This window comes from Mastomys coucha, unplaced genomic scaffold (assembly GCF_008632895.1).
Source record: "Mastomys coucha isolate ucsf_1 unplaced genomic scaffold, UCSF_Mcou_1 pScaffold5, whole genome shotgun sequence".
Lineage (NCBI taxonomy): Eukaryota > Metazoa > Chordata > Mammalia > Rodentia > Muridae > Mastomys > Mastomys coucha.
Window position 1 is genome coordinate 75,471,777 of NW_022196911.1, and position 22,752 is coordinate 75,494,528.

The 22,752-nt window shown below is 48.5% G+C and overlaps 1 long non-coding RNA gene and 1 pseudogene across 1 annotated transcript; both read left to right on the top strand.

Annotated features, from left to right (window-relative positions):
• Positions 1-2,591: 2,591 nt before the first annotated feature.
• Positions 2,592-4,426, top strand: LOC116078406. Its single transcript, XR_004113530.1, has 3 exons — positions 2,592-2,943; positions 3,061-3,119; positions 4,041-4,426. It is a non-coding gene; the product is annotated as an uncharacterized LOC116078406 (long non-coding RNA).
• Positions 4,427-10,295: 5,869 nt separating this feature from the next.
• LOC116078708 lies at positions 10,296-22,695 on the top strand (annotated as a pseudogene).
• The last annotated feature ends 57 nt before the right edge of the window (positions 22,696-22,752 follow it).

Sequence of the window (22,752 nt, forward strand, 5' to 3'; positions counted from 1 at the left end):
ACAGAGACTGTAGAGACACTCACTGCCACCCTGGTCCTTTTCAACAGGAGCCATTTTGTGACACGCTCTTCTTCCCTATCGCAACCATGACACATTGATGTCACCAAATCTCAAAGCAACTGTTTGTCTGCAGCTGAGGCTAGGGGCTTGTCCCTGGATGGACAGACAGGGTGGGGATGAGCATTAACCATTACCAGCCTGCTACAGCAAATCACTCAGTGTCTCAAGGACCTCATGGCAGCAGGGGACGCTCATCTTCAGGTTGCCAGGGGAGCCAGCTTGGAAGCACTCCTCACCTGACCAGACACTCTGAGGTGCTTGGTGTATGCTGGACCAACCGTGACTTTCCTGCCAGCCTGGCCTCAATCTGAGGATGGTTTTTAAGAGGCCAGGTTTATCCAGGAGCTGTCTGCTGGTGACTTGGTGGGTAAAGGTTGAATGGATTTCCCTGTGCTGGGAAAGGTAGAGTAAGGCTTTGATGGATTGAGACTTGAATTTGAAATGGACAAGGGTGACTGCTGATAGAGCCCCTTTGCCCTTGCCTGACCCTGCCTCAAACCTCCTTGTTCCTTCCCGTGGTCCTCATTCTTTACCAGAGCATTTTCAATAGTACAGAGCTGGGGAGATGGCTCAGTAAAGAGCTCATCACAGGTTCCAGTCTGGACTCATGGTGGCTCACCTGTGAGCTCAGGTGGACAGACAGACACTGTTCTGTGGGCCTGGCCAGCCACCCAGTCTAGCCAAATCCAGGTTCAGTGAAGAGACCCTGTCAAAGAATAAGGTGGTGAGTGTTTGGTGGATTTCTGGACACACACACCAGAACTCACAGGAGATCCACCTGCCTCTGCCTCCCAAGCTGAGACTAAAGGTATGTGCTACTATGCCTGGCCTAATACATTAGTTCCTAAAAAGCAAACTGATGATGTCTATTCCTCCCAAATAGGAAGAATTGCTCTCAAATGTCGTTGAGCATTGGATCAAAGGGAAGAATGAAATTCCTAAATGCACATCCCTGAACTGTCTGTTGTGAGCCAAGCCTTCACACTTTTTTTCCTGGCCACACCCCATTAACTGGATGGGGATTTTTGGAGGGGAGGGACATGTGCCATGTGCCCACGTGTCAGTCTGAGGGCTGGCTGCGGGTCTCCTGGGATCAAGCTGCCATTTACTTGTGGAGCCATCTTGATGGAGACTTTAAAAATGTTCTATCCTGCGAGTTGTCAGGTTTTCCACCTTCATATGGGTTCCAGGGATTGAACCCTGTCAATCTTGCAGGGCAAACACTTTTATCCACTGAGTTGAAGAGGGACTTTTTATGGGAGCCAGGACTCTCATCCAGTGAGCTACAGGCCTGTGCCTTTGGGAGCCTGGATTTCTTTCATTTTTCCAAGGAGGATATAGAGATGTCTGCCACAACTGCCTTCCAGCCAGGAACTCAAGAGATCTTGCTGGAGGGAACCGGCGCATCCGAGCGGATGTCCTTGACTGACAGCTCTGTCCGGCCTTTTGACCCTTTGAGTCACTTGAGGAGTGTTAAAGGCCTGTGATCTGGATGTCTGTTGATACAGCCTAGATCAGAGTTGCAGGGATCAAGAGGACCCTGGGGCGGGTGCCTGGGCTTGCTGTTGGCTTTTCTTGCATGCCTTTGTGTTTTGGTAAATAGCCAGGAAGAACCATTAGGCTCCAGGCGCACAAGAGGCAACTGAAGAGAGCCCTTTGGAGGGTGGGACCAGGGGACTTACTGAGGACAGTACAGGAAATGGCAGAGCTGGGATTCACATCTCCAATTCTGACTCCCAAGAGGAGCAACGCTTCTGGCATAATAGTAGTATTCATGTTAATATATAAGAAACATAGAGTAGTTTTTACGTATATGTTTGCCCTTAGAGGTACTGTGTGTATGCTGGTGCCCACAGAGGCCAAAAGAGACAGATGGTCAAGGTCCTCTAGAATTGGAGTTAAAGGTGGTTGTAAGCTGCCCAGATGTGGTGCTGGAAACTGAACACAGGTCCTCTGGAAGAGCAGCAAGAGCTTTTAACCGCTGAGCCATCATCTCTCCAGCCCCCTAGTATAATATTTAATAGCAACCACTTGGTCATTGTATCCAGAGGTGGGTGGGAGCAAGGTGTTTGACCCACAGTCGGGTGGATCACTCCCATTAGCTTCCAGATAGCAAGTGTCTACTGGTCTGACCCTCTGTCTGTCACACTATCACTAATCCAAGCTCAAGGTAGGACACAGGTAAGTCCATATTACAGGCAGGAATAGCCTGGGCTCAGGTCATCTGCCTCAGGGTGACAGTGTTAAGACCGCTGCCTGCTGCTTCTCTGCTCAGGGACAGCCAGGAAGGAATGTAGCATGCTTGGGGCCTGTGTGGAGGGAAAGCCCCTATTACTGGGGTGTCATGGTATTTGGCAAACTGCCTCTCCTCCTCTGCCAAATCAGCTCTGGAAGCACAGCCCAAGGATGAGTTGAGTTGGTCGTCAGCACAGTGAGCTGACCGAGGCTCCATTGTTGGCTTCCAGGAAATGGGTAGCTGTTTCCAGCAGGTCGGCAGAGCCAGACAGCCAGCCTGCCTTGGAATTGGCGGATGGGAGTTGAGAACACTCTTCCTGGAGCCTCTGGGCTCTGGGCCAGGCCCTCGGGCTTCCTTTGGAGGGGGTGGAGGGTGGGGGCAAGTGATGGAGCCTTTCTTGCCCAGCTTGGCACAGACCTTTCCCCTTTCTCAGGCTGACTCATGCCCTTTTCTTTGCCCATCTCTCTCTGCAGCAGCGTTCACACTCTTGGCAGTGGTATCCATGAAGCCTGCTTTCTAGAAAGCAGGATGGCAGTACAGGCTGACTCGGCTAGCACCTCAGTCGGGAGGGGAAATGACCCTCAATGGCCTTGTCCTACCTGGGCCACAAACCCCTGTCACAGTGGAACCAAGAGTTCTGAGCTCAGGTACTGGGGTCAGATCAAGGGCAGCCACCTTGGGAAGGCTCTCGTCCTCTCTGTCCTCTATAGAATGTCTGTTTTACATACAGATCTGACAGTTTCTGCCTGCCTTTTCCCTTCCAGGAGGACCCTTGAGCCTGGGAACACTCATGCCTTCAGTGGGGATGCTGATCCCTTGGAGGGTAGGTACACTGCCCAACACAGAAGCGACATTTGGGTCTTCACATGGTAGTTGCTGTCTTCTGCTGTTGATCCTGCAAGGCTAACCTCTCCTGATAGTTGCTTCTTTGGCCTCTGGCCCTGAACTCAGTTGGGTGGATGGCTCTGGATTGAGCTGCAGGTCTTGCCTCAGTTCTGGGCTCCCTGAGGTTTGGGCTACTGAAGGCCAGGGCAGGAGGAGGTATCCATCTCCGGGGAAGATTTAAGTTCAGATGCTGACAGCTTTGTGCTCTGGCTTAGACCCGGGACCTCTGCACAGCTCCCCGTCCCTGTCAGATGTCTTGGGGGCAGGCACCCAGTGGCTTTCTGTTTTGTAGGACTGCAAAGAAGCAGTATTCCCTCTGTAACCCCCCAATCTCCCTCCCCCTTTTTGGTCCTGGAATTTGAATTCAGGGCTTTAGACATACTAGGCAAGTGCTCTACCATTGAGATATATTTCCAGCCCTTTTTTTTGTGATTTGAGACAGAGTCTTATTATATAGCCCAGCCTGGCCTTGAACTCATAATCCTTTTAGCCCCATCTCTAGAGCCCTAGCATTATAGCTGTGCACCACCATGCCCATCTGCATTCCTGTTTGACTTCTGTGTCAGGAGTAATCCTGGATGGAGGTAGGGTCTGTTCCTAATGGCTAGGCCATTGCAGAGCTGTCTGGTAATGCCTCTACCTACTGGGTAGGTAGAGGGACAGGCGGCTGTCAGTTTTCCATGGATCTTGTTTCTGATGATATAGTGTTCCTCCAAAAGGTCATCCTTTGCTCTGTTTCACCAGGGTTCAGGTATGGCCGGCCTCACCCCTTGTCTTTAGGGGTAGGCATTGTGTTCCAGGCCTGGGAGCAGACTGCTGGGTTTTCCCACCATGGGACTTCAACCGTTTCTTTTCACAGGAGTTGACAGGATGTCAGCTTGGAATTGCTGGTGGCCAAGTTGGTCTGCACGTGAGGATGGAGCCAACAAAGAAGAAGGAAAACACCGAGTAGTTTTTCAGGAACACACACCCTTGTATCTGTCACCAGCAGGTCACCACCAGAGCAGCTCCATCCATCCCTTAGATGGCCAGTCCTCCAGTCTTGGCCTACCACTTGCCTGTCTTTTCTGGATGGCCATGTGGTATTGTGTGTCTACTTTCTCTTAGAGTGTTTTCAAGATTCATCCTCTGTGTACAGTAGGGGGTTAGCCACTCCTCTGCAGGATGGGCAGCATTTGTTTTAGCCATCTTGAGGATGGTGGCTATTGCCAGACTTTGGTTGTTCTGAATAAAACTGGTTTGAATGTTCAAGTATCGTGTCTTGGGTGTATGTATGTTTGCATGTGGACAGCAGGTTCATTTTCTAGTTGAGGAAATGGATTTGTGAAGGTAGAAAGACTTGTCTGAGGTCACACAACTGGCACAGGGAACCCAGGTAGGGATGCCTGATGCAGTTGAAGTGATGAATGTTGGGTGGGCTTAGTAAAGAGGTTCACAAAAATGTACTGTAAAACCAGACAGTGCAGCTACGGGGTTCACACCCCAGACTCTTCAGGGGCAATCTTCCTTTCACATGTAAGACCCTAGACATCAGCTCCCTGACTCTTGTGGGGTGGGGTGTATCTGGTCTACCTGCTGCATGGCAGGTGGTTAACAAATGTGCTCAAGCAAGAACCATTGTCCATTTTTCTCCTGGTTTGTCCTGCCTTCCAGTCTCCATGTAGAGAGGCCATTTTGCTTTCTCTGCTTGTCCTTAGCTGATCCCTGAGCTTAATGGAGTGGCTTCTAGGAGTCTGTGGTGGTAAACTGGTCTCATGAAAGTTTTATTTAAAAGTTCTCAGTCTAGGGCTTCCTATACCACTCTATCCATTCATATATTCAATTTTAAAATTCCCCATTAGTATGCCCAGTCTCTGAGGTACCAGGCCCTTTTCTGCTTGTGATCTAGCTGTGAGGGAAATGGCCATTTTAGCTCAGTTACTCAGAGATTTTAGGTGTTTGGATAACTCTGGTATCCTTCTACAGATCAGATAATGAAGCACCTCTAAGGAGGTAGCTTGCTCCTAAGCAAGCTGGAATGAATGTGGCTCATTTTGGCCAAAAGGAAGGCAGAGTGTCAGTGGGTGGGCTCTACTAGGCCCTGGGACTGAGGGAAATACCAACTGTGTGCCAGGCTCTGTGCTTACTTAGCTTACTGAAGTCCAAGCAAGCCAGCCTGGAATTTCTGTCTTGGAATGTCTGATGGAGAAATAGGCTTAAGAGTGAGGTCACTCCTGAACAGAAAGGGGATGTAACTCTACTGTTCTTCAGTATTCGGGAGCCTGGAGTGGGGAGGGGTCCTTGAAACTCTTGAGGTCCCAGTCACAGCTCCATGTTGCCTTCATCTGTATCTCTACATCTAACATACTTTGCACTTGGTATCAAGGATGATGATGAGTACCAGGAACATCTCCCTTCATCCCTACAGCATCCATTCTTTCCTCCCGGGGGTAGTTTACCTCTTGGAAATCTCTGTCTCTCTCTTTCTGTCTCTGTCTCTGTCTCTGTCTCTGTCTCTGTTTCTCTCTCTCTCTCTCTCTCTCTCTCTCTCTCTCTCTCTCTCTCTCTCTCTCTGTGTGTGTGTGTGTGTGTGTGTGTGTGTGTGTGTGTGTGCCTGTGCTGGGAACTGAACCCTTGAATGTGTTAGGCAAGCACTGAGTTACCCCTTAAATTTGTTTTGTTTTCAGACTAGGTCTCAGTTGCCCAAGCCCACCTTGACCTTACTCCAAAACCCAGGCAGGCTTTGGACTTGTGATCCTTCTGCCTCAGCCATCTGCATAGCTAAGATGACTGACCTTCACTACCATTAATGCAGTTATTGTTATTGTCCAGGAGAGACTTGCTACAGTAACATGTGGAGGTCAGAGAACAACTTTATGAAGTCAATTTTCCCCTTCCACTTTTGCATGGATTCTGGGGATTGAACTCAGGTCTCTAAGCTTTCAAGGCAAGCTCCCTTGTCTGTTGAGCCATCTCATAGGAACACAGACTTTTTTTTTTATTGTACTCTGGTCCTGGAATATTTTAACTGTCCTGAAAACCAAGTGGTTACATGATCTTCCTGAAGCCAGATCTAGCCTACCCTGATTGGTTCAAGGACTGGATACGATCCAAACACAATATTCCAAATCATCCTTGTAGATCATTAAGCTGTAAGTATCAGATTCCAGCTACCAGGAGCCACATGAGAAAATGAAACCCTGTGGCTACCAGCTGAGATCAGCCCCTTTCCCTCTGTGCTGGCTAGTTTTACATCAACTTGACACAGGCTAGGGTTGTTAGAGAGGAACCTCAATTGAGAAAATGCCTCCATAATATGAAGTTGTATTTTCCCAATTAGTAGCCAAGCCTGTAGGGCATTTTCCTACTTAGTGATTAAGGTGGGAGGGGCCACCCCTGGGCTGCTAGTCCTAGGGTTAAGAAAGTAGACTAAGCAAGCTAAGGAGAGCAAGCTAGTAAGGAGTACTCTTCCATGGTCTCTGCATCAGCTCCTGCCTCTGGGTTCCTCCCTGTTTGAATTGCTGTCTTGACTTCCTTCAATGATGAACAGTGATGTGGAATCATAAGCAAAATGAACCCTTTCCTCCCCAATTTGATTTTGGTCATGGTGTTTCATCAACAGTAACCCTAAGACACCCTGTTACTGGCTTATATGGGGCAATAGAGTACCGCCCCCACTTAACCTTTGAATGATTATCAAGACAATACAGGAAGGTGCTGAGACATCAGATCGGAGACCAGACTCCTGCACTCTTCCCCTTTCACCCCAGCTTCCCCGAGAATAAACTATTTCACCTACTTCCTGTGTGCTCCATGACTCAAGTTAATGCACATATCCACCTTGATGTCTAACTTTAGACCAGCATCCTTGGTAAGAACCATGAGAATCTAGCTCATTTATATCCCTTCCCTATTCCTCCTCTGGTGTTGAGACAGATCCCATTCAGCCCAGATGGGCCTTGAACTTGATACCCAGGTGCAGATGACTCTGGACTCCAGGTCCCCTTGCCTCTACCTCCCGAGTCCTAGGTCCCAGCCATATGCTGCGACACCAGCTCTATCTTGTTCCTTTCATCTTCTGAGTCCATAACACTCCAGGAATCTATATCCTTCCTGCTTTCCTGCTTCCATGTCTTTTGATTCGTCCTTAGACCTGGTTTTGTTATCTATCTGTCCTGCCCTTTTAAGATAAGAACTATGGGCACCCTTGCCAACCCTCTGCTTAGTCATAGCCCACCCTTGTCCCCTGTCACTTTTTAACCTCTCCATGTTACTGTCTCTCCCATGGCTCAACCAAAGTCTTTATAGTTCTGGTCACAAGTTAACTCATGAAAAAGCGAGCTGGGGTATAGCTAAAGGCTTGGGTGTAGCTCAAGGCTAGAACACCTTGCATGCCAGAGACCCTGGGTTCCATCTACAGCGACTTAACCTGACTATAATGGTCAGGTATTATTCACTGTAAACTCTCCTTTTTATTTTGCTGCTCTTGCGCATGCATGCATGTGTATGTGGGTGTAGGGGTGTGTGCATGGGGGGATACTGGGGGTGGAAGCCAGGGCCTTATCCTTGCTGGGCCAATTCCTCCACCTGTGGCCCTAAACCCCACCTTTAGATGAAGCCGTTTTGATCTCCATTTGTCGGATATGTGTTAGCTTTCATATTCATGTTTTGTTGATTTGGTTTGAATGAAAATGGCTCCCATAGGCTCATCTCTTTGGATGTCTAGTTCCCAGTTGGTACACTATTTAGAAAGGATTAGGTATGGCCTTGTTGGAGGAGATATGACCTTGTTGGAGAAGGCCTGTCACTGGGGCTGGACTTTGATGTTTCAAAAGCCCATGCCAAGGCTAGTCTCTTTCTCTGCCTGCTGCCTTTGGGTCAGGAGGTAAGCTCTCAGCTACTGCTCCATTGCCATGCCTACCTGCTTCCTGTCACGATGGTCATGGACTAACCCTCTGAAAGTGTAAGCAAGCCTCCAGTGAAATGCTTTCTTCTAATAGTCTGCCGTGGTCTCTTCACAGCAATAGAATAGTAACTAAGACATTGACTTAGATGAACGATGTCCACATACTTTCAAATATATGCCCAGGACCAGCTTCCTGGGGCCAAGAGGAAGTGTCAATCAAAGCCCTGTGCTCTGAACAGACCTGTGCCTGGCTGAACCCTCTGTTGCCGCTGCCTTGAAATTCATGATGATATCTAACCAAGAATTCTGTAGCCATCCTGTGCTCACATCTTGCTAGGAGATGCCTAAACCTTCTGAGGAATGCTGCCCCTTCCAGAGTGAGTCAGGAAAAAAAGACAGGGTTCCCAGGGAGGTGCTCAAGAATTCAGGAAAAATCCAATCAAGGGGCCCTGGGTGCAAGTGGTAACAGTGGGAATGCTGGGACCTGTGTTAGTTCTGGTCCCCAGGATCTATCGATGTCCTGGGGCTTATGACTGGCAGGTCCTGCACTCAAGCCTGAGTTCCTTGTTCCCAAACCTTGGAGCCTTTGGCTCCACCAGCATGCCCTTCGACACAGATACAGTCTAGCTTGGAATGCATGCAAAGCCAGTGTGCTGTGTTCGTTTGGTGAGAAATCTGCCTGCTTTAAGCCACTTACCCTTTTCTCCAGTGAGAAAGGTGAGAAACTTTGAAAGTGTCTATTAACCAGAATCTCTTTGTAACCAGTAAGAGGAGAGGGCAGTCCTTTATAGATGGATTCCAACCAATCAATGCAAAATGAGTGAATTGTCAAATGGATGTGGTGGTCCACACCTGGAAGCACTCAGAAGCTTCTGTAGGAAGGTGGGGCTACCCTGGGTTACAAGGTGAGATCTTTTCTCAAAACAAGAAATACAAACATATATTTACACATATATGCATACATATATACATGCTATATCTGTCACATGTATGTACACAGACATCAATTTCAGTTTTTCATGAACTGATTTACATAACAAGGCCCTGTCTCAAAACAGATTATCAAATACATACACTCACAACAAAGATTGCTGTCACTGTCACACACACACACACACACACACACACACAAGAAATGTTTAGCCTATGTTGTCTCCTGACAGAACTCAATACCATCTAATGATATAGTCTTGTCAAAACAAACACTAAAGCATACACTTGACCCTGGCCCAGCCTCTATGCCTAACCACCCATTTACAGGAGGAGCAGGGGAAAGGGACCTGTTGAACTACACCACAGAGCAGCAATCAGCAGAGTCCAGACACAGCCAGACGCCACAAGACAGACTAGCTTCTCCCAGTAAATAAACTGCAAGCAAAGATAATATAGAAAACCTTGAGGCGGAAGAGACTTGGGAGAGGTACCAAGCGGTGGCATCGCGCACACTTCATTTGGTTCTAAACATACACCGACAAAGACAATTAGGTAATAAACACAAATCGAGCATCAACCGTATTAGTATTTGCTAATATTGGGGGTGATTGATTGTTTTAATGTGCAGTGATGGTGTCACAATGGTTCCTGATAGGTTTTTGTCCTGGAATAGTCCTTGTGGAGACACATACCCAAATATTTATGTATGAGATGATGTCATGCCTGGGATTTGTTTCAGAACAGCACCGAGGATGGATATGGAGGGAGGAGGGACTGCAGGAGGCAGCATGCTGAGTGCAGATTACTGTTACATTGAACAGTGAGGATAATGCGGCTTACAGTGCTAGGACCTTTCATGTACTAGGATGTACACTTCTGTTTTTAAAAAGGACCTTTCTCATCTGCCTGTAGTCCTAGCACTCAGGAGGTCAAATTAGGAGAATAAAGAGTTTGAAGCCAGCTTGGGTTACACAGCTAGACTGTGTCTCAAAATAAAGAAATAAAAATAAAAAAGACTCTTGTGGCCTGTGGCAGGTATCTGAAGGAGGGACTTTTGAGGGTGGAATGCCTTTAGGAGCACGCAGCCCTGACTTAGGGTCACCATAGCACTCCCTCCTACCCTGGCCAGCCTGGGCCCCGGAGGTTGTAGTCACTGGCGCCCAGGCTCACATCAAAAGAGAGCTTTCTTCACGTCTGGATGAGCTCATGGCTCTGGACACTGTAATTGTAGAATAGCTCTGGCCCTAGCCCACAGTTCAGGCTCTTCCCTCCCATCCCTTAGGCGCATGCTGAGCCATGTCAGGACATCTGGCCACCAGCAATGGGCTGGAGAAGGTGCAGCCACTGGTGAGAACTATGTAGTGCCTTCATAGATACTCTTCTTTAAGGCCTCTCTGGTGCTGATAGGCCAGGACCGGGCCAGGATCCAGGAACCTGGAGGATCAGAGGGCTACTTTCAGTCCCAGCTCCCACCAGTGCTTCTGCAGGGTGGCAACACTGAAGAGGTTAGGGCTTAGCTTGCTGCATGACTTTGGCTTGGGTTCTCCATCCAGCAGGAGGCAGCTCAGTGTCTCTCTATGTAGGAGTGTCTCTTTATCTTCGGGGAGGAGCAATGATCCGGGATAGTATTCTCAGATCCCTGCCTATTAGCAGCCTCTGTCACCCTGGCAACTGAAAGGCTGCTATTTGCTTCCAACCATCCCTGATTTGGAGACCACTATGGGTCTTCAAGAGTTTTGCCATACTCATAAACTGCTTGTTGCTGGATAAGTCAAGTTGGACCATGGGCGGGAAGCTGTGAATGATGTCTTGACTCAGTCTTGTAAAACTATGAAATCACAATGGTTCTTGAAGCGTTCCTAGGACTTTGCAAGGTATCAAAGTGCTGGGGACTGAGAGGAACCAAACACTTCAGTGGGACAATCCCTTACCTCTGGACCCAAAGACAAAAAAAAAAAAAAAAAAAAAAAAAAAAAAAAAAAAAAAAAAAAAAAAGTATTTGGAGAAGTGTAGAAATACCCTGTGCCCCAGGGTTTAGTCTGGACTATGAACCCGTACCGCAGAGGCAGGGCATCCACTGTGGATGGCAGGGAATTAGCAAAGCTTTGCAAATGGAGTAGAAATGTGCCTCTCCCTTCAGAGAAGGAGCAGGTTTTCCTTCTTAGTCCCTGTGGACTGAGAAATCACAGATGCCTGTGTGTGAGTCAGAAACTGTCTCACTCCTTCTGGGTCAAATGCAAGGAATGCGAGTGAACAGCTGGGGCTTCCTGCCCTAGTGGTACCCAGCGGGAGCGGGATTTGGACAGTAACCATGAGGGAGTGAGCTGCTAAGAGTTCTTAAGCTATATAAGGACACCGCATGCCCACGTAAGCACAGGCCCTTCCTCCCGCCCGCCCTTCCTTCCTTCCTTCTATCCCCCTCCCTTTATTCCTTCCCCTCTTTTTTTTCTCTCATCAATTCAACAAGACAATCTATGCCACGTATTTAAGGATGAACAAAGATTGACCCCTACTCTCATGGAACACATCTATAACCCAATAGATCCAGTGAGGATAGAAAAAAAAATGTGTCCTCTAAGCTTGAGTATGAAACAGCTTGAGTGCGCGTGTGTGAGGCTACTGAGGGGCCAGAGCAAAGAACCTATTGGGTGGATATCTCAGAGGAGTTAGGCTGGTCTTTCCCAGGGGCCTAGGCTATCCACACAGCTGTCCTGCCAGCAACCTCTCTGTCCTTCAGGAGACTTTTGGTCTACCAGAGTCTGCCAGACACCTTCTGCCATGCTATGTTAGCAGATGGACCGTGGCTCATGCAGCCAGGGAGCGTGTCCAGATCTCTCACTCTTGAAGAGAATGGCCATGATAGCTGGAATCCTCCAGCTGCATCCCACTTCACAATGCCGTCCAGCTTCCGGCCTGTCCTTTCCAACATGTGGCCTGCTGGAGTGGTCTTGACTTCCACTCGTGACTGGGAAGGGTAAGTTTAGGCTCTTCATAGGCAAAGCTTTATTGAGGGTCATAGAAGAGAATCTCCTGAGAACCCACCCTCCATTTCAGGCATGGCAGGGGCTGCTTAGTTCTTCAGGCCAGCTGCCTCTGGTTAGCTCTCACACACAGGGTCCTCGGCACGTTCGTTCCCTTTCAAACAAGCTGGAGTGCAGCCCTGGCAGGCTTCACAGGGAGGAAATGCCAGTCGAATTTCTGTAAGCCTGGCTCAGCCTCCCCAGGGACCCTCAGGCAGCCCTAACGTTTCCTCTGAGGCGTGTCAGTGGTGTGGGCCTGGCCAGCCAGGGTGGGCCTAGGGCAGGGCCTGTGACTCAGGGCTAGTTAGACTGAGGCAGGATGTCTGCGCTATTCACTAGGCTATACGGAATCTCACTCTTCTATTTATAGGTAGTGCAACTGCTTGCCCAGCCTGACTGGAGGAAATGGCCAGCGGTGCCAGCACATGAGGGGAATAGGAACCAAGACACAGAGGCCACACACCATCCCCTAGTCAGCCTCTGTAGGAGGAGGGGGACTTCCAGACTAGAACCAGCTCTTCCATGCCAGAAAGGCCAGTGTTAGGTCGGGCAAGGACAATGAGCCTGTATGGCCACACAAGTCATCAGCTGAATAACACACAGCAGTAGACATTAGGTGGCTTGTTCAGGAGCAGGACAAGGACCTTCTAGACCAGTGGTTATCAGCCTTCCTGATACTGTGACCCTTTAATACAGTTCCCAACCATACAGTGATTTCATTGCTACTTCATAACTATAATTTTACTATTGTTAAGAATCATAATGGTGGGCGATGGTGGTGCACACCTTTAATCCCAGCACTTGGGAGGCAGAGGCAGGCGGATTTCTGAGTCTGAGGCCAGCCTGGTCTACAGAGTGAGTTCCAGGACAGCCAGGGCTACACAGAGAAACCCTGTCTCAAAAAACAAACAAACAAACAAACAAAAATCATAATGTAAATATCTGATATGCAGGATATTTGACCCTAAAAGGGTCAAGCCCACAGGTTAAGGATTGTTGTTCTAGGGAGGAGATACAGAGACAAAGCGTAGAACAGAGACTGAAGGAAAGGCCATCCAGAGACTGCCCCACCTGGCGATCCATCCCACATACAGTCACCAGACCCAGACACTATTGTGGATGCCAACAAGTGCTTGCTGACAGGAGCTTGATATAGCTGTCTCCTGAGAGGCTCTACCAGTGCCTGACAAATACAGAGGTGGATGCTCTCAGCCAACCGTTGGACTGAACACAGGGTCCCCAATGGAGGAGCTAGAGAAAGGATCCAAGGAGCTGAAGGGATTGCAGCTCCATAGGAGGAACAACAATATGAACCAACCAGTACCCCCAGAGCTTCCAGGGACTAAACCACCAACCAAAGAGTACACACGGAGGGATCAGCTGCATATGTAGCAGAGGATTGCCTTGTCAGTCAACAATGGGAAGAGAGGCCCTTGGTCCTGTGATAGCTTGATGCCCCAATGTAGGGGAATGCCAGGACCAGGAAGCGGGAGTGGGTGAGTTGGTGAGCAAGGGGAAGATAGGGGGTTTTCGGAGGGGAAACCAGGAAAGGGGATAACATTTGAAATGTAAATAAAGAAAATATCTAATTAAAAAAAAAGAGTTGTTGTTCTAGATCCTGATAGAGGGTATGTGAAGCCAGCACCCAGGGCCTGATAACCTAGAGAATTCACTCTATTTGTGTATTGGGTCCTAGGTTGCTCCCCCTGTCACAGGCCCTGCTCTTGGCAAACTAATTGTTCTTAGTTCTCCCTTATGGCTTGAGAACTGTCACATGAGGTCTCTTTGTTTTGTAACACCTTTCTGTGTGTGTATGCACGTATAGGCTTCTGTAATGGGGTACAGGTGGTTGTGTGTACATATGCATACGGAGGCCATATGTGCCATTTCTCAAGAGCCACTCACAAGCTTTAAGACAGGGTTTCACCACATAGCCCTGGCTGGCCCAGAACTCACTATGTAGACCAGGCTCTTCAGAAGCTCACCAGGTAGGCTCGGCTTGCTGGCTGGCTAGTGAGTCTCCAGTATTTGTCTCTCTCTGCCTCTCCAGTGCTGGGATTACAAATGTGTGCCGTCCTTTCTAGTGTTTTACCCGGGTGCAGGGGATCATGCTTTACGGCAAATGTTTTACTGACAGAACTGCATCAACGGCCTCTCACAACTGCCTTTTAATGCAAGTCCACCGAAACAGACTCAGAACTGAAGTTCAGCTCGCTTAAAGTCTCGCCTGACTTTGGACACATGTACACATATACTAAGGTTAAGTGTGTCAGACATGAGCGCTTGCATGAGGGGTGCTGTGCCAGGACCTTGGCTGCTGCTCATTTGATGCTGTGGCCTGTTAGTACACCGTCTACACAGCTGGCTCAGCCCTTGTCCCAGCCCGCGGCTGATTTTCACTGTGCTAGATTCTTGAGGTCCAGGAGGGAGAGTCTTATCCCTCTGTGACTCAAGTCCCCATGTTGAGCCTGGCATGTAGTGGGGGCTCAGCAGAGGTCCCCCCGCCCCCGCCCAGGTAGCCTCAGAGGCTCCTCCATTCTCTGAAGTGAGGAGTTCTGCATGTCTGCAGTTCTGCCTGCATCGGGGCTGCTAGGCAGGGAGCCAGGCTGGGAGCTCTGACCTTCTGCCCTCAAGCCCTTCTGGTGGGACACAATTAACCAAGTGGCAGATACTTCTAACAGGCCTACTGGGGGCCAGTCCAGTTGAAATTATCCAAGAGCTACTGGGAAACCTGGAAATCTGACCTCTTCAAGCAGGAAAATGTGGGAGGAGGTGCGTGTCTTCCTCTGTCTTCTGTGGGGTAGGCTCAGCCTCAGTTTCCCATCTGAGGGATGGAAGTGACTAATCAGGGTACAGTACCACTCACTGGTCCCCTATTCCTGTCTGCTGACTAAGGGTCAGGGAACCCCTCCCTGTTCTACCATGCCCACTTCAAGGACTGCTGAAGAACTCAGAACTTGTTTCCAAGCCAGGGAGAAGACAGGGGACAGTGGCAGAGAGCATGAGGGTTAGCACAAAGTAGTCTGCCCGTTGTGACACCTCCCTGAGAAGGGCCCCTCCCACCTCTCCGAGTGGTCCCTGCCTTTTACCTGTATTATTGCTCTTCCAGAAGCTATCTTACCTCCCCAGCCACCACCTCACCCTTCCTCTCAACCCCATGCACATCTCTTCCCGGAGAAGCTGCCAGCCTCAGGGCCCTTTGGTTCTTGCAAAGCTTGCACACATGGCAGTCCCAGTGCCAAATGCATTCTCTTCGACACAGACATGTTGAGAACACAAAGGGGACGTCATGGGGCCGGGGCTGGCTCTGAAAGGCTCCTCAAGGGAAGGAGGGTGAGAAGGAGACAGGAAATAGAGAAGAGGGGGTTCTGAGAGGTGAAGCTGAACATGGAGCTGCTCTGGCAGGTGGCACCCCAGGGTGACGAGGGGAGCAGTTAGCTCCAAAGTTGTGTGGACATATCTTCAGGCCAATGTGTAGTACTGAACTCAGAACTGGCGCCGAGGGTTCGAGGCAGGAGACACTTTCAAAAGCCGCCCAAGGAAGCAGGGGTATGAAGGGGCTGAGGGGACAAACCAGAGACAGCGTAGTCTTCCGTGTAAGGGCTGCCGTGACTGAGCTTGGAGGACTGGTGGAGAGAGCTATGGCCATCCCACCCTGGAGAGGCTGACCAGAGCAAGGAGAGGGAAAAACCTTTGAGGTGGGGCCAGAGTCCAAGCCCAGAGACCTTGTGCTTGTACCAGCTGGAAAAGTAGGTATACAGTGACATCATTTTCATGTACTCAACACAAGGTAAACAGGGTGGAAACACACAAACTGCCATCCTCTCACTAGACAGCTGGCTGCTGGCTGGTTAACAGCTCATTTCTTGGGATTCTGCTTTCCCTGGAGTAAAATGAGTTGAAAGCTTCCCCCATCCTTCTGTGCAGAGCAAGTCCCCGGTCCCTGGACTGGCTGCAGGCTTGTTGGAGGCTCTGATCAACCCTTGGAGTTTATAGAGGTTGGTCTGCTGAGGACCGGGTACCTGGCTAGACAGTGTGCCTTGTGGAGAGCCAGAACAAGTGTGGACAGGGGTTTTGATGCTGGTGACCAGGTGGGTGAGACTTCTGGAGTGGGAGAAAGAAGTTAACAGAGGAAGGTTAACATACAGACATATTTAAACATGAGTTAGGTAATTCCTGGAATCCCGAAAGGCACCTGGGAGACCAGACCAGTGCGATCCTTGATTCTGCAGAATCAAAGCCCAGAAAAAAAAAATCAAACAACTTATCTAGGGTCAACTGGGGGAGAAGCAAGAGCTGTAAGAACACAGGTGTCCAATGTCAGCGACAAGTTCTAAGAGAGACACCAAGACCCTCTGAGGAGTGCGTCGAGAACCCAGAGTTCTCAAGAATAAAGTAGGCCAGACACAGAAGGACAAACATCAATGTTTCCTCTCATATGCCTAGCCTAGAATGAATATAGATATAGATATGGATGAAGAGGAAGGGGCCTAGGAGATAGAGAAATAAAGAGAAGAGATAATAGATGAGAGGGTAAATGTGAGCAAAGTCCATGGTCAACACACATGAAATTCCCATAACAGAAGCCAACCATTTTGTATCATGAATACACGCTATGAAAACAAGAATCGGGGGCCAGCAAGATGGCTTAGCAGGTAAAGGAGCTTGCTGCCAAGCTGAGGTTCGATCCCTGAGACCCACATGGTAAAAGAGGAGAACTGACTCCTACTAGTTGTCCTCTGGCCCCCACCTTCTTCCTGTGGTTTGTGTGTGCACCCACATAAACAATCTGAAAAAAAAAAAAATCCCAACAGTACAGCCTTTTTTCTTTTTTCTTGTCACCCAAGCATACACATGTGGGTTCTGTCGAAGGTCAAAGGCACAGAGCACAATCAATTCTCACCAGCTGGGCCCCCAGTGTTTGCTTTTCACCTGGAAGCAGGGGACAGAGCCTTTAAAGAGGAGAGGACTGTGGCAGCCTCTGGGCATGCGCTGTGAGTACTACCTCCAGGCACGCGCTCTGAGTGCTTGACGCCTTCTCGCCCTTCTGGAAGGAGACCCCAGGCTCTTCCAGGAAGAGCCTCTACACACAGTTAATTCCCACCAGGAGCCTCAGGATTTCAGTCAGAGGCTTTTACCTGAAAAACAAACACTGGAAAAAAATAATCTGGGAATGTTTGTTCTTTGCCTTAAAAAATGCCCACCATGCTGGGCGGACAATGGTGGCTCACGCCTTTAATCCTAGCATTTGGGAGGCAGGGGGAGGTGGATTTCTGAGTTCAAGGCCAGCCTGGTCTACAGAGTGAGTTCCAGGACAGCCAGGGCTATACAGAGAAACCCTGTCTCGAAAAACAAAAACAAAAATAGACAAAAAAAAAAAAAAAATAATGCCCACCATGAACAATACTGCTCCCTTTCTTACATCAGTTTAGAAAAACACACCAACAGCCGGGGGGTGGTGGCTCATGCCTTTAATTCCAGCACTTGGGAGGCAGAGACAGGCAGATTTCTGAGTTCGAGGCCAGCCTGGTCTACAGAGTGAGTTCCAGGACAGCCAGGGCTACATGGAGAAACCCTGTCTCGAAAAAACCAAAAAAAAAAAGAAAAAAGAAAGAAAAAAAGAGGGCCCAGAAAGGAACTAGGAACAAGTTATACCGCTCAAAGACACTCCTACTGTCTTAGTTGGGATTATTCCTCATGTAGTGAAATACCATGACCAAAAGTATCTTGGGGTAGAAAGGTTGCTTTTGGCATACCTTGCCATAGTCATTTGGCATGACTTGCATATCCCACATCACAGTCCACCAAGGCAGGAGCCAAACCAGGTAGGAACCTGGATGCAGGAGATAAAGCAGAGGCCATGGAGGAGTGCCGCTCACTGGTTTGTTCAGCCTGCTTTCTTTCTTTCTGCTCTTTTTAAGGTTTATGTATTATAAGTATACCGTAACTGTCTTTAGACACACCAGAAGAGAGTATCAGATCTCATTATGGATGGTTGTAAGCCTTCAGGATGTGAACTCAGGACCTTCGGAAGAACAGGCAGTGCTCTTAACCATTGAGCTATCTCTCCAGCCCCCTCAGCCTGTTTTCTTATAAAACATAAGACGGGCCCAGGAGTGGCCCAACTAACAATGAGCTGGGCCCTCCTGCAATGATGATTAATTACAAAAATGCCTTACTGGTTCGCCTAAAGCCAGATCTTGTGAAGGTATTTTCTCAGTTGGGGTTCCCTCCTCTCAGATGACACTAAGCTTGTCTCAAGCTAACATAAAACTAGCCAGCATAACCAGTAAGCTAGTTCCTCTAGGAGGACCCACCTTCCCGTTTCTATCACCCTGCAGTAATGCCTTCAAATCAGGAATCCACCAAGGGATTTACCCACCAGGTAGGTCAGTCAGAGTCCCAGGATCCAGTCACTTTCTGAAAGCTAGCTGATGGACCGCCAAGCCTCTAACCCATGGGGCATTCAGGAGACTCTTTGTATACAAGCCACAGTAGGGGAGGCAGGGGAGGCAGAGGTAGGAGTGTTAATGGGACAGAAGCAGCCAGAGGTGTGTAAGTACAGAACTCTACTACCCAGCATGGGGCTAGCTTAGAGGACACATCTAGCCAGCCCAGGCAATTCTTACCTGGACCTGTGAAATGGGTCTATGGCTGTTTGTGAGCCCCCCAACCCTTCCTGGCCTTGACTTCAATCCCGAGCTGCTCTCTCCCACCCCTTCCCTCATCCCAGATCTGTCCTCTGGCCCCTACTCTGCTTAGCAAGGTACGTTCATTCGCTAGCTGCTTCCCAGGCAGTGCTTCGGTTTCTTTCTGAAGAAAGCCCTGGCAACAGTTGGCTATGCAGGGGCCTGAGAGCAGCTTCCACTAAAAGACCTTTCAAGCTTTCATTTAATCACTTGTGTGTTCCCTAGGGAAAAGAACTAGGACAAAAAGAAACAAAGGGGAAAAACATTAAAAATAAGGAACAGTTATTACAATATCACCCCAAACAAATCAGTCCCTAATCCTATCTTAAGATACAAATCCAAGAATCCACTACCAGCGTGGTGGGGTGTACCTGACATATGGGTTATGTGTTACTACCGAACACTGTCCATGTATTTTCCTTAAAAATGTTGTTACATTTTATTTATTCCTTCGTTTTTGTGTCTGCATCTGTGTGGGGGTGCATACATGCTATAGGGTATGGAGGTCAGAGAACAACTTGGATCGGTTCTCTCATAGTCAGACTCAGACCCTCAGTCTTGGTGGTAGGCACTTTTATCTGCTGAGCCACTCTGCCAGTCCAGACTATTCTGTTTTTCACAATCACATCACCAGTCAGCTCTAACACAGATTCTCTCACTCAGGTCCTACTTTGGACATCAACATTTGTATGTCCACAGCACCTCACCTCGTGGCTATATTGTCTCTGTGCATGGTATATTGCTTATGTGTGTATAGAAGATATGCACAACCATGCCTGGCCTGAGCTTGCTATATTTTATGGAGTTCAATCTAATTATGTTACTTCCAGCTTTGTAAATCCTTTTTTACCCACTGAGGTGGTTTGAATATGCTTGGTCCATGGGAAGTGGCCCTTGGTCCATGTGTACATGGGAAATGTGGCCTTGTTGGAGGAAGTATATCACTGTGGAGGTGGGCTTTGAGGCCTCTTGGTGATCAGGCTTCACCCAATGTGAAAGAGAGTGCTTCCCCTGGCTGCCTGCAGAAGCCAGTCTCCTGGTCACCTGCAGATCAAGATGGAGAACCCTCAGCTCCTCCAGCGCCATGTCTGCCTGCATGCTGCCATACTTCCTGCCATGATGATCATGGACTGAACCTCTGTAAGCCAGCCTCAATCAAATGTCCTTTTTTTTTTTTTTTAAAGATTTATTTTATTTATGGCTGTACAGATAGCTGTGAGCTATCCTGTGTGTGGCTGCTGGGAATTGAACTCAGGACCTCTGCCGGCCCTGCTCACTCTGGCCCCACTCGCTGGACTGTAGCTGTCTTCAGACGTACCAGAAGAGGGCGTCAGATCTCATTACGGGTAGTTGTGAACCTCCATGTGATTGCTGAGATCTGAACTCAAGACCTTCGGAAGAGCAGTCAGTGCTCTTACCTGCTGAGCCATCTCGCCAACCCCAATCAAATGTCCTTTATAAGAGTTGCCTTGGTCATGGTGTCTCTTCAAAGCAATGAGACCCAAACTAAGACAACCACCTCTCCATCTATGTCAAGAAGGCACACCCCTCGAAGCAATGGTGCTGGGCCATCATACACTTTTTTGTATGAAATTCTGGTGCATGGCCATGGATTGCTCTCAAGTCCAGACCGGTGTCCTTCACGTTCTGGGCTGTTCAGTCATTTCTGCATTAGCTCAGGGACAGCTCAATGCAAGTGGTGAACCTGCTATTTCCAATTCCCTAGGTTACTTCTCTCCATTAAAATGTATGAATGAGCAAAGATTCTGATTTTCACATTTTCCAATGCCAAGTATTTCCTCACCCCTGTGTTCTGACATGTCAGGCTATTGATGCACTTATCTGAGACAAAGTCTGTCCTTGACCTCATGACGATCTTGCTGCCTCAGTCTTCTAAGTTCTAAGATCTCATAGGTGTGCCACCATATCCAGCTTGTTATTCCTGGGTTCTTTCCTTGGTTATTTGGAAAGTGGATTAGATTAGATGCTGATTTCCTTGTAGATCAGGGTAAGATGTTCCTGGGTAGAGCCAGAGACGGAGCAATAGCTCTGTGCCTCAGTTTGCTCACCTGTAAAGTGGAGGTGTTGTCAGGACTTTGTAAGCTTGATGTGGGTGGGGGGAACCCTGTTGGGATCTGACATGAGCTGGGATATTTGTATCTTATCTTTTTAAAATGCCGTGTACATGCTAGGGCAGGCGCTGAACCACTGGGTTACATCTTCAGCCCCACGCATCTACCAGTTCCGGTCTCTCTCAACCCAGGGCCCAGGAATGTAAAGCAGGTCTCCTGCCTCACACCCGCTGCACTCTTAGTCCTGCCGAGACTCTGCTTCCAGCTCTCTGCTCACATTTTCAGCTGCCCAAGGCCGATCAGCTCCTTAAGAACAGCTCCCGAGCATTCCACCTTAAAAGGTCCTTGAGCTCTCAGAAGGACAAGCAAACAAGAGAACAGAACATTAGAGCAAATAGCTCGTCTAAAACAGACAAATACTTTTCATTTTCATTTTATCTTTTTCTCTCTGCTCCGCTTTGTCTCCTTGCTGTTCCCTTTTCTTAGGTGAACCAGGCCTGAGGAGGGTATTATTCTTATGCATTCTTGAGATAGATTTTTATAATAATCTAGAGACTAAAGAAGCAAAGGCAAGAGCCGGGGAGATGGACAAAAGTCTTTGCACCAACTCTAGGAGTTTGAGTTCCGGTGCCTCCTTGCCTCCCACCTTCAGAGCTGACCGGGTTTCATGAGTTTTCTAGTCTGAGTCTCACATTCCCTAAGGATTAGACTTACTGGAGGTCAAAGGACCACATGGGTTCCTAAGCCCTGAATCAGATTTTTTTTTCCAACTTTGCCACCATGCTAAGATCCTGGAGCTTTTAAAATCCCTCATGCCCAATGAGGTCAGAACTCTAGTCATCTTGGATAATAGACCCCTGAACTACACAGGACCAAGAGGCCAGTGCCCTCGCCTGGCTTTAGTCACTAACTCTCTTTCTCTTATACCCACGATGGACTAGTCCAGTTAGAAAACGGTTTCTGCCTCCCCTTTTCTGGCTGCAACCTTGGAGGTCGTTCCAGAGAAGAAAAAGAAGGATGCCACTGTGCCCGGAAACCCTTAAGAAAAAGGTTCCTGCCGGGCGGTGGTGGTGCACGCCTTTAATCCCAGCACTTGGGAGGCAGAGGCAGGTGGATTTCTGAGTTTGAGGCCAGCCTGGTCTACAGAATGAGTTCCAGGACAGCCAGGGCTACACAGAGAAACCCTGTCTGGAAAAACCAACCAAAAAAACCAACCAACCAACCAAACAAACAAACAAATAAAAAGGTTCCTGCTGTGCCAGAAACTCTTAAGAAAAAGTGAAGGAATTTCGCAGAGTTGAAGGTGAAGCGCTTGAGGAAGAAGTTTGCCCCAAGGAGTACAGGCAGATGTACTGCACTGAGATCTGGATGGCCAGGATGGCAAGGAGAGCTGGGAACGTCTACGTGCCCGCAGAACCGAAATTGGCATTTGTCATTAGGTATCAATGGAGTAAGCCCAAAGGTCCGCAAGGTATTGCAGCTTCTTCGTCTTCGACAGATCTTCAATGGCACCTTTGTTAAGCTCAGTGAGGCTTCAATGAACATGCTGAGGATTGTGGAACTGTACATTGCATGGGGGGTGCCCCAATCTGAAGTCAGTAAATGAGCTCATCTACAAGCGAAGCTATGGCAAAATCATTAAGAAGCAGATTGCCTTGACAGGTAATTCCTTGATTGCTTGATCTCTTGGTAAATTTGGCATTCATCTGTATGGAGGATCTAATTCATGAGATCTATACAGTTGGGAAACGCTTCAAGGAAGTAAATAACTTCCTGTGGCCCTTCAAATTATCTTCCCCACGAGGTGGAATGAAGAAAAAGACAACTCACTTTGTAGAAGGTGGAGATGCTGGCCACAGGGGAGACCAGATAAACAGGCTTATTAGATATATGAGCTAAGGTGTCACCCATGGTATTTTTGTAATCTGGTCAGTTAATAAACAGTCACAGCTTGGCAAATTGAAATAAAAAA